Source organism: Panicum hallii, chromosome 1, assembly GCF_002211085.1.
Source record: "Panicum hallii strain FIL2 chromosome 1, PHallii_v3.1, whole genome shotgun sequence".
Classification (NCBI taxonomy): domain Eukaryota; kingdom Viridiplantae; phylum Streptophyta; class Magnoliopsida; order Poales; family Poaceae; genus Panicum; species Panicum hallii.
Window position 1 is genome coordinate 26,796,195 of NC_038042.1, and position 10,744 is coordinate 26,806,938.

At 48.8% G+C, this 10,744-nt stretch overlaps 1 non-coding gene across 1 annotated transcript; it reads right to left on the bottom strand.

Annotated features, from left to right (window-relative positions):
- Positions 1-835: 835 nt before the first annotated feature.
- LOC112879190 lies at positions 836-944 on the bottom strand. The gene has a single exon (XR_003226012.1). It is a non-coding gene; the product is annotated as a small nucleolar RNA R71 (small nucleolar RNA).
- Positions 945-10,744: the final 9,800 nt, after the last annotated feature.

Consider the following 10,744-nt stretch of genomic DNA (forward strand, 5'->3'; position numbering starts at 1 on the left):
TGGCTTACCCCCACTAAGTTAGTCCGTGGATATCTCCAGTAAAGTTTAAAACTCGTTTATTCGATACTCTTTAGACCATAGTGCTTCCCCGTGGAAATTTACGATACCCTGGAATACTCCAAGGTGAAGTGCTACAGCGGTGGATTCTGTGCGCTTACGGAATACATATTCTGTTGGGTATAAGAAACACCAACAAGCATTTCTGGCGCCGTTGCCGGGGAAGCAATTGGTGCTAAAGGTATCGTTGAATAGTTTGATAAATTTACTGATTTATCACCGCTAATTTTAGTGGGCTTACCTTTGCTCTCTTGTCTTTGTGATATATGAAGAGCAGTGCATGACCGGTTTTAATCTACCATACAACTTCAACCCGAATCTAGAAAGAATTGGGCGAATTGTCCGACGCAGAGTCGTCCCACCTTAGAAAAGGCTTTCTTAGGCCAAGGTTCGACAACACCAGCTTCATCACCCATGGCTCAAAAGACACTCCATCAATTCTTAGCCCCGTCCAGCAGCCATATCCCTACTGGACTGAACACCGACCAAGGCAATAAAGGCTTTGAGCTAAAGACTGGGCTTGTCAACATGGTCCAAGCAAGTCCTTTTTGTGGAAAGGCATCAGAGGATGCCAGCGCTGATCGTCAGAACTTCTTGGAAGTGAGCAGCACAATCAACCCCAGAGGCACTACAATGGAAAACATTCGACATCGTCTGTTTCCATTCTCTCTGCTTGGGAAAGCAAAGACGTGGTTCTACACCAACAAGGATGCATTCACCACATGGGATGACTACTCTAATGTATTCCTAGCCAAGTACTTTTCGGTGGGCAAGACCAACGCTCTTCAGAATAGGATTTTGAGTTTTTAATAGCTCTAGGATGAAACCATCCCGGAAGCCTGGGAACGTCTCCAGGAATACATCGCAACATGCCCACACCACGGCATGGAAGAGTGGCTGATCATCCAGAACTTCTTTCATGGCCTGAATCAGCGAGCGCAAGACCACATAGATGCAGCAGTAGGAGGAGCATTTCTCTCCCTCGACGTTGCAAGAGCTAAGGCGCTCATCGACAAGATTTCCTCCAACCAGAGTTGGAAGGGAGATAGGCAACCAGTCCGTGCTAAAGGAGTACACCAAATTGATGGTGTAGATATGCTAGCAACCAAGATGGATCTTCTCATGAAAAAGCTGGAATCTCCACACCATGAGGTCAACTAGATTATGGAGTCTCGGATCACATGTGAGACATGTGGCGATACTGGGCACTCGGGCAACAGTTGCCCGACGACTCAAGAGGATGTGAACTTCATTGGGAACAACAATCCCAATAACTCAGGCTACCGTCCTCAGCAAGGTTGGAACTCCAAGACCAATCTTCCCTTCGGCCAACAGCAAGGTAACAACTTTAATAACAATTTTCATCCTTCGCTAAAAGACCTAGTGTACGGCCAAAAACAAATTAATGATAACATTAGCAAGAAATTTCAAGGTAATGATAAAATTTTGGAGTCTTTGGCCGCACAGCTAGAGAGTTTTAACTCTATTATTAAAAATCAGCTGACCTTCAATAAAATGATAGAAACCCAAGTAGCTCAGCTGGCCTCATCTTGCCCTAACCATAACTCGGGAAAGCTACCCGGGCAACCAAAAGTTAACCCCAAATAAAGTGTGTACGCGGTGACTACGCGGCATGGAAAGTCCACGCAGGATCCACCCCATCCGCAGGATGTAGGTACACGGCGGAAGATCGTAACTGCTAGGGATGCCGAAGCTGAAGACGAAGAGCAGGAGGAGGCTGACGAATCCAACACCACTGCTACCCAGGGAGAAACTGAGGAAGTCCCAAGGGCTTCCCGAGAATACCACGATACAACCGCCTTACCATTTCTGAAACGGAGAAGGAGGCCAGTGGCCGACGAGCAATTTGGCAAGTTCGTCGAGGTAATTAAGAAGCTCTATGTCAATATACGGCTTCTTGATGATATGCAGGTTCCCACATATGCCAAATATATCAAGGATATCCTTGGAAACAAGAAGACCCTGCCGAACAGTGAGGTTGTGCAACTTACGGAGGAGTGTAGCGCAGCTATACTCGATCCTCTCCTGGAGAAGAAGAAAGACCCAGGATGCCCAACCATCGCATGTTCAATCGAAGCCCAACACTTCAAACACGCTCTTTGTGATCTAGGAGCAAGCGTCAGCATCATGCCAAAGGTAGTTTATGATAAACTTAACCATCATGCACTTGCTCCTACTGCCATGTGTTTGCAGCTAGCGGACCAATCAGTTCGTTATCCCGCGGGGATCACCAAAAATATTCCGGTGAAAATACGAAACTTTTTTGTCCCCGTTGATTTTGTCATCCTCGACATGGAAGTCGACACCAAGACCCCTCTCATTCTGGGAAGGCCGTTCTTGAGCATGGCGAATGCACACATTGATGTGGGACCTAGAGAAATCCAGCTCAACATTAATGGGCAGAAGGAGAGATTCGCCTTCAGACCGAAAGTCAGACAATGCTCACAGGTCAAAACTTTCAACCAGAAGAAGAAATCCGAGAAAGAGCCAGAGAAGCCATCAACCCCATCCATCGAAGCCCTCATCGAATTCGTGGAAAGTCTACGGATTCAAGAGGAGATCAAGGTGCATAACCAGCGGAACGCGAAGCGAAGAATCCAGCGTAAGAAATTTCTGGAACTCGAGAGGAAAGAGATCGAAACAAGCAAGCCCACAAAGAAAGTGTGGCAAAGGAAAGTGTCATCACCGACGACAACTCCATCCGGTGACGAAATCAAACCCAAGGTATGGAGAGTCCTGCTCCAGACTCAAAACCGAGCTCTCGCCATGAGGTAGCATGGTAGTTATCCATTCTTTGCATTTGCTTATAGGATAGTTTATTTCCATGCATAATTTATTTCAACTTCATCATATCATGTTTAAATTTCTACAAAGTGCATTTTTATTTTTCAAACTTTTGTTTCAAGTGCACTGCATAAAAAACATCAAAAATTTTTGTCCCATTTGCAAGCCGGCCAGCTCCACTTGTCAACCGCTGGCCAGTGTGCAGCTATAGGGAAGAGCAAAAAGGACAAGGACTTCAATCAGAGAGGCAAACACCTGTGAACATGCATGTGCAGGCCATTTAACCCCATCATGGGTGATTAGGCTCCCTTTGCACCATTCACGTCCCATCGTGCAACATTCTCGCTTGAGTGCTCATGCAGGAATGAGACATGATGAACGAGGAGTGTGCAGGACAAAGCAGAGTGCGAGGAGGTTGTCACACCCGATTTATAAGAACATAAATCGAGCAATCATATATGCGCCAGGATCAAGTCACGCATTGTAACACCCTAAGGTAAAATATCGAGATTTATAATGAATTTAATTGAGCTCCAGTAATTTTTTCTAAGGATTTATTTTGCCTAGCTTGCATTTATTTATAATTTAATTCACAAAGAATTAAAATTTATTTCTAGGTTCAACATGTTTGTGCATTCATGCTGGTGCATAAGTTTTATTTGGTTGAGTGCATAGGAGTTGAATTCAAATTTGAGTTGAATTCAAATAGTTTTGAGTTGGTGCGGGAAAAGAAAAGGAAGGAAACGGAAAAGTAGGTCAGTCATTCCTTCTTTTCTCAGTCATTCCTTCTTTTCTCAGTCATTCCTTCTTTTCTCAGTCATTTCTTCTTTTCACAGTCATTTCCTTCTTTCTCAGTCATTTCCGCAGCCCCTTCTTTCTCAGTCATTCCCTCAGCCCGACCCCACCTGTCGGTGACCATCTCTTTCTTTTCCTTCTTCTTCCTCGTGCCCGACCTTCTCTGTTCCGTCTCCGCTGTCCCGGCTGCTCCCTCGCTGCCCGTGGCCCCACTCCGCCCCGGTGTGCATGCTCGAGGCCCACCGACCAGGCTCACCGGCGCCTTCACCTTCTAGAAGCCGAGCCCCCAAAGCCTGGGATTTCGCAAATCCGTTGCGCGATCCGCTTTCACCGCAGGGTCCGCGGCACGCACGCATAGGGCAACCCCGCCGCCTCTTAAGCACCAGGCCGCCTCCCCTGTGACTTCCCTAAACCGCGACCGCAACCCTAGCCGCGCCCAGCTCGCCGTCGCCGTCGAATTTCCCCACGACCGCCATTGCCGGTGAGCTCGGTCTCTACCAAAATTGATTGCCGCCGGTGATCCCCGGACCTCCCTAACCCCCGTAGGATCTTCGCAGGATCCCCACGAGTCGATCCACGGTGACCAGAAGCACGGAGGCCCCTGCATCGTCTTCCTCCGCGAGCGCCGCCCGTCCTCGCCGCTCGGCCCTCGTCGCCGACCATCTTGCGCTGCCTCTCCGGCCCGTTAAGGCCCTCAGTGAGCACCACATCGTTCCCCTGGTCGTCTTGCGCTAGATGTCGTAGACCAAAGCTCGCTCTTGTGGCCAGAACGCGCGCGCCGGCAATGCGCCGCCGTGCCGACCCACCCCCGCCGTCGTGCGCGCAGCCTGAGTCCTTCCCGCGCCCCGCCTTAGCCCTAGATGGTCTCCCCAGGTCGCGCTGAACCTTCTAGATCCAAGCTCAAGTTGTTTTGACCCCCGGAGCACCGAGATCGCCCAACCTCCGGCGACCTTCCCCTGCCGCCGGCCGCATTCTGTCAGATCGGACCGGTCCGATCCAGATCGGACCGTCCGGACCCCCGCCGTGCAGTTCGGACCGTCCGAACTAGATCGGGTCCAAACCGTTCGATCCAGATCCGACGGCCTAGATTAGAAGATACCCCTTCAGCCATGGCAGTTTTGCTAAAATGTCCCCGGCTTTTCCTGGAATCAACCCGCACTCCTATGTAGTTCAAAAGAAATTGCTGTGAGGTCCTGTTTTATTCGTTTAAGCCCTTGAGCTCCTAGGAAATTGAACCCGCCGTCCAAGCTCTGAGTTTTTACGGGTTAGACCCCAGATCTAGCCTTTAATCAGGTTTAGGCCCTCGGTGTTTGCGCAAAACCCCTTAGAACCTCCAGTTTTCTTACAAATAGGTCCCTGAATCTTGTTTTCAGCCTAGGTTTTGCGTTTTAGCTCCATTTTAAGCGCCCTTTATATCCACGCGATCGTTGTAACGTGTAGAATAGTTCTAGACTAGTTTTGTGTGCTGTTCTACTATATTGGTGTACTGTTTTCTTATAGTTTGCTATTGTTTGTGCATGTGTGTATGTGTGGACCATGCTTGATGATCGTGAGTAGACGCGGAGCCTTTGGACGAGTACTAGGAGCCACCATCTTCTGAAGCTTTTGAGCAGCAGCAGGAGAACTTTGAGGAAGGCAAGTATAACATGAATATCCTATCACTTTTTAATACAATTTCATACTGCATTTTAATACTGTATGCCTATAAGGATTTCCTAGCCACTTTATATCCTATATATATATATATCCTTTGGGTTGCATTTTGGTTAGTTGTGCTAGGTTGCTGCGCTATAACACACCTGGTCCTTGTTAATTAATTTGACTAATGGATCTATGCAACTTAATCCTGAGAGTGGCCCTCTGTGCTGTGTGCTTGAGTGGCTCACGTCTCCTTAAAAGATATTTTTGATAGAAACATGGTTTAGAGGGCCAGCACGGTGCTTAGTGCTTGGTTGGCCACTCTCCATAAGGACCGGTTCATAGAGCGACAACCTGGGACAACCGCGCAACCACAAGACTGGAATGGGACGGTCTTGACTTACTAATTAGGTCGTGTTGGTTCGGGAGTAACTTACCTGCGTGGGCAAGAGGGGTGGTAAGCTTCAATGGTCCCTGCTCCTCCGGCTTGGTCTGTGCTGTGTGTCTTGTACCCCCGGAGGTGGGCCCCATCGTCGCTGATCCAGAATCCTTAGCGGTTACACCTTACCAATGTGATCCTTTGTAACGGTCTCGTAGTGTGCTTGCTAACCATCTCACCTAAGGAAGTGTGATGAACAACTAGCATAGCTCACGACTTGTGGGTAAAGTTGTGCAACCTCTCGAGAGTGTAAAACTGATATATCAGCTCTGCTCACAGTCATGAGCGGCCCAGATCCTCCGTCTGATTAGTGGGGTTATCAACCTTTGATTAGGGAGATTCCCCGGGTGGTTTTGGTTTGGATGGTTCTCAGTAGTTCTTAATTAATATTGATTAATTTATTATGCAATTCGGGTTTATGGTAATTCATCCACTTGTAGTAATTAGCTCTAATAAAATTCTGCCAAGACTAAAAGCTAATGCAGTCGAGTCAGCCAACCTTAGAGCCTCATAGTTTGTGTTATACTTGTTGAGTACGAGTTTGTACTCACTCTTGCCTTTCTACTCTTCTGTTCTCTTGGATATCTTCGACTGCTGCTCAGTGCCCGGCAACGTGGAGGACTACGTCAGCGGCTTCGACGACTTCTAGGCGTTTGTCTCCCAGTCGACGTCCCTGTGGCGCCCTACTCTTCATGTATCTCTTTTACGCTTCCGCAACTCTTGAACCGACTCTTGATTCGGTTGTAATAAAATAATTCATTTATGATTTATTTACGATTTATATTAATGTTATTCGTGGTATGTGTTGTGATATCTTGATGATTCTGTTGTATATATGCGTGACTTGATCCTGGCGCATATATGATTGCTCGATTTATGTTCCTTATAAATCGGGTGTGACAGGATTGGTATCAGAGCCAGGTCGACTGTAGGACGAAGCCTAGGTAGAATTGGTCGAGTTTAGGACTTCTTTTCTCTTGCCTTGCCTCCGCAAATCTTCAACCATCATTTTTCTGCTTCTATTCCTTGAGTCTTAAGCCCTTGATTTGCTATCCCTCCTGTCTTTTCTGAGAAATAGCTGGAGTTGTCCGTAGACATTGGCCTGAGTCGCCTAATCTTATGAGCTATAAGTTTAGGTTGTCCCGATAAAAATACGCTAGAATGGGTATGTTAGTCGAGTAGTGTGATAAACTCGACTAAGTTGTGAATGTTGAATGTTTGTTATTGTGCAAGTGTTTGATTTGGATTTTTAGTCGATTGCATAGTCTAGTAGTTAAACTTGTTCATGCAAATCGACTCTAACCCAACTTGAACTAAATAATAAAATTTGAGTTAGATCATTGGGGGTAAAACCTATATTCCTTTCTCTCTGTCATATCCTTCCGAAGTTTCATTTCCGCAGCTGCACCATATCTTGTTCTCATAAAAATTTTGGTTGTTGCAATCAGATGGTGAACACCAGGCGCACCGGTTCCGGTTCTGACCAGCAGGAGCAGAACAACCAGAGTACTGGTCAGCCATTGCCGATGCCGCCACCACTGACCCCGGAGCAGTTCTTCCAGCTCCAGATGCAGATGATGGCGACCCTGAACAACACCATTCAGGCTCTGCAGCAGATCCATGCCCAGCCACCGCCTCCACCGCCGTCTCAGCCCCGTGATCGGCGTGCGGATTTCCTGAGAGGTCATCCTCCGACCTTCTCTCACGCCACGGATCCACTCCAGGCGGACGACTGGCTTCGTTCGGTGGAGCGCCAGTTGGTTGTTGCGCAGTGCGACGACCGGGAGAGGGTTCTGTACGCAGCAGGGCAGCTGCGAGGCTCTGCTCTCGACTGGTGGGAGTCCTACCCGGCTCAGGACCGCGACTCTCTCACGTGGGACCAGTTCCGTGAGTGCTTCAGGAGCCACCATATTCCTGAAGGGATTATGAAGATGAAGCAGAAGGAGTTCCGTGCCCTTAAGCAGGTAAATTTGAATGGAGTTCGCTGCAACTTCTTTTGAGCTTCGATCCATCCTTGATCTCTTTCGTAAGCCTGACATACTGAGCGATTTCCATCCTTGTTATCTGTGTTCGTTATTTCAGGGATCAATGACGGTGACGGAGTACCGTGACCGTTTCCTTCAGCTGGCCCGCTATGCCCCTGCTGACGTCGCCCGTGATAGCGATAAGCAGGAGTATTTCAAGGAGGGACTGGATGATCACATCCAGTATGCGCTGCTGAACCACCGCTTCGACAACTTCAACCAGCTGGTTGATGCTGCCCTCAACACCGAGCGTAAGCGACGGGAGATTGGGGATAAGAAGAGGAAGATGGCTCCATCTTCGTCGGGCAGCAACACTCGTCCCGATATCAGCATCCACAACAGCAGCAGCAGAGGCCGCCTCAGCAGTACCAGCAGCGGCAGCAGTTTCCTCCTCGTCCTCAGCAGCAGCAGCAGGCAGGATAGGGTCAGAGGCTTCCAGCGTCTCCGGCTCCACCAGCTCAGAGGCAGGGAGTGCCCACTCCTCCTCCTAGGCAGCAGGCCGCTGCACTTCCTCGAGTGTGCTTCCACTGCGGCGAGCCAGGGCACTACGCCAACGTCTGCCCTCGAAAGGCGCAGGCAGGACAGCAGGGGCGTGCAGCACCGCCCAAGGCCCCAGCTCAGGGCAGGGTGAACCACGTGACGGCCGAGTCAGCGGCCGAGGCTCCTAACGTGGTGATTGGTACGTTCATGGTCAACACCCATCCTGCTACAGTGCTTTTTGATACTGGTGCTACACATTCTTCATCACCCAGTCTTTTGTTGAGCATCATGGCATTCCTACTAGCACGTTAAAGAGGTGCATGTTAGTATCTTCACCGGGAGGGCAGTTGAGGTCTCATGTCTTCTGTCCCAGAGTCAGTGTGGCCATAAGGGGGGTAGATTTCAGTGCAAATCTGATGGTGCTAGACACCAAGGGCATTGATGTGATCCTCGGGATGGAGACTCTTGCTAAGTGGGGAGTCCGGATAGATTGTGCTCAGAGGACTGTTCTTCTGTCAGCACCGGATGGTCAGGAGGTCTTTGTTGGAGCTACAGAGCCTTCTGGATTTCTTCATCAGATGGAGGCTAGACCCACGGATGGTATTCGCGTGGTGTCTGAATTCCCGGATGTCTTTCCGGATGATTTGCCAGGTATGCCGCCTGATCGCGACATTGAGTTTTCTATTGATCTCTTGCCTGGCATAGCTCCTATTGCTAAGAGGCCCTATCGTATGGCACCTGTCGAGCATGAGGAAGTTAAGAAGACTGTCGACGAGTTGCTAGCTAAGGGCTATATCCGTCGCAGTTTCTCTCCTTGGGCTTTTCCTGTATTGCTCGTAGAGAAGAAGGATGGCGCGAAGAGGATGTGCGTCGATTATCGGGATCTGAATGCAGTCACCATCAAGAACAAGCATCCATTGCCGCGTATTGAGGATCTCTTCGATCAGCTTCAGGGCGCTTGTGTGTTCTCGAAGATTGATCTGCGTTCGGGTTATCATCAGCTGAAGATTCGTTCCAAGGATATCCCAAAGACGGCATTCACTTGCAAGTATGGGCTATACGAGTATACTGTCATGTCCTTTGGCTTGACCAATGCTCCGGCTTTCTTCATGCATTTGATGAACAAGGTTTTCATGGATTATCTGGACACCTTTGTGGTGATATTCATTGATGATATCCTGATATATTCCAAGTCAGAAGCAGAGCATGAGAAACATCTGAGGCTTGTGTTGCAGAGGCTCAGAGAGCACAAGCTGTACGCCAAGCTCAGCAAGTGCGAGTTCTGGATTGACGAGGTTCCATTCCTCGGTCATGTTATCTCCAAGGGAGGTATTGCTGTGGACCCCGGGAAGGTGAAGGATGTGCTTGACTGGGTTGTACCGCAGACAGTGAAGGAAGTCCGCTCTTTTCTGGGCTTAGCAGGTTATTATCGGAGGTTCATCGAGAATTTCTCCAAGATTGTGAAGCCTTTGACTTCCTTGCTGGAGAAGGGTGTGGATTTCTTTTGGACTGATGAGCATCAGAAGGCCTTCGAGGAGCTGAAGAAGAGGTTGACTACGGCGCCAGTCCTTACTCTGCCAGACCAGAGCAAGAGGTTCACAGTGTACTGTGATGCTTCGAGGGATGGTCTTGGTTGCGTCCTGATGCAGGAAGGCAGAGTGATAACTTATGCTTCGCGGCAGTTGCGCCGGCACGAGCTAAATTATCCCACTCATGATCTGGAGTTAGCCGCAGTTGTGCATGCTCTGAAGATATGGAGGCATTACTTGTTTGGGCAGAGGTGTGATATTTACACCGATCACAAGAGCCTCAAGTATATTTTCACTCAGAGTGAGCTGAACATGCGGCAGCGAAGATGGCTAGAGTTGGTCAAGGATTATGACCTGGAGATTCACTATCATCCGGGCAAGGCTAATGTTGTGGCAGATGCTCTGAGCAGGAAGAGCTATGTTAACATGGCCGTGGCTTTTCAGATGCCTCAGGAGTTATGTGAGGAGTTTGAGCAGTTGAGCCTGGGTTTCTTGCATCACACCTCGAGTGCATCATTCGAGGCAGAACCCACGTTAGAGGCAGAGATCAGGCAGCATCAGAAGGAAGATAAGAAGCTGCAGGAGATTCGTGAGTTGCTCAAGATTGGCAAAGCCACTCATTTCAAAGAGGATGATCAGGGTACCTTGTGGTACAAGGGTCGTATATGTGTGCCGGATGTAGCAGATCTCAGGAAGTTGATTCTGAGTGAGGCTCATGATACAGCGTATTCTATTCATCCTGGCAGCAACAACAACAACTACAACTTAGCCTTGCAGCACAAAGATGTATTATGATCTCAAGGAACGATTCTGGTGGTATGGAATGAAACGTTCCGTTGCGGAGTACGTGGCTATCTGTGACACTTGTCAGCGTGTCAAGGCAGAGCATCAGAGACCAGCAGGTCTATTGCAGCCATTGAAGATTCCAGAGTGGAAATGGGAGGAAATCACTATGGACTTCATTGTGGGATTGCCTC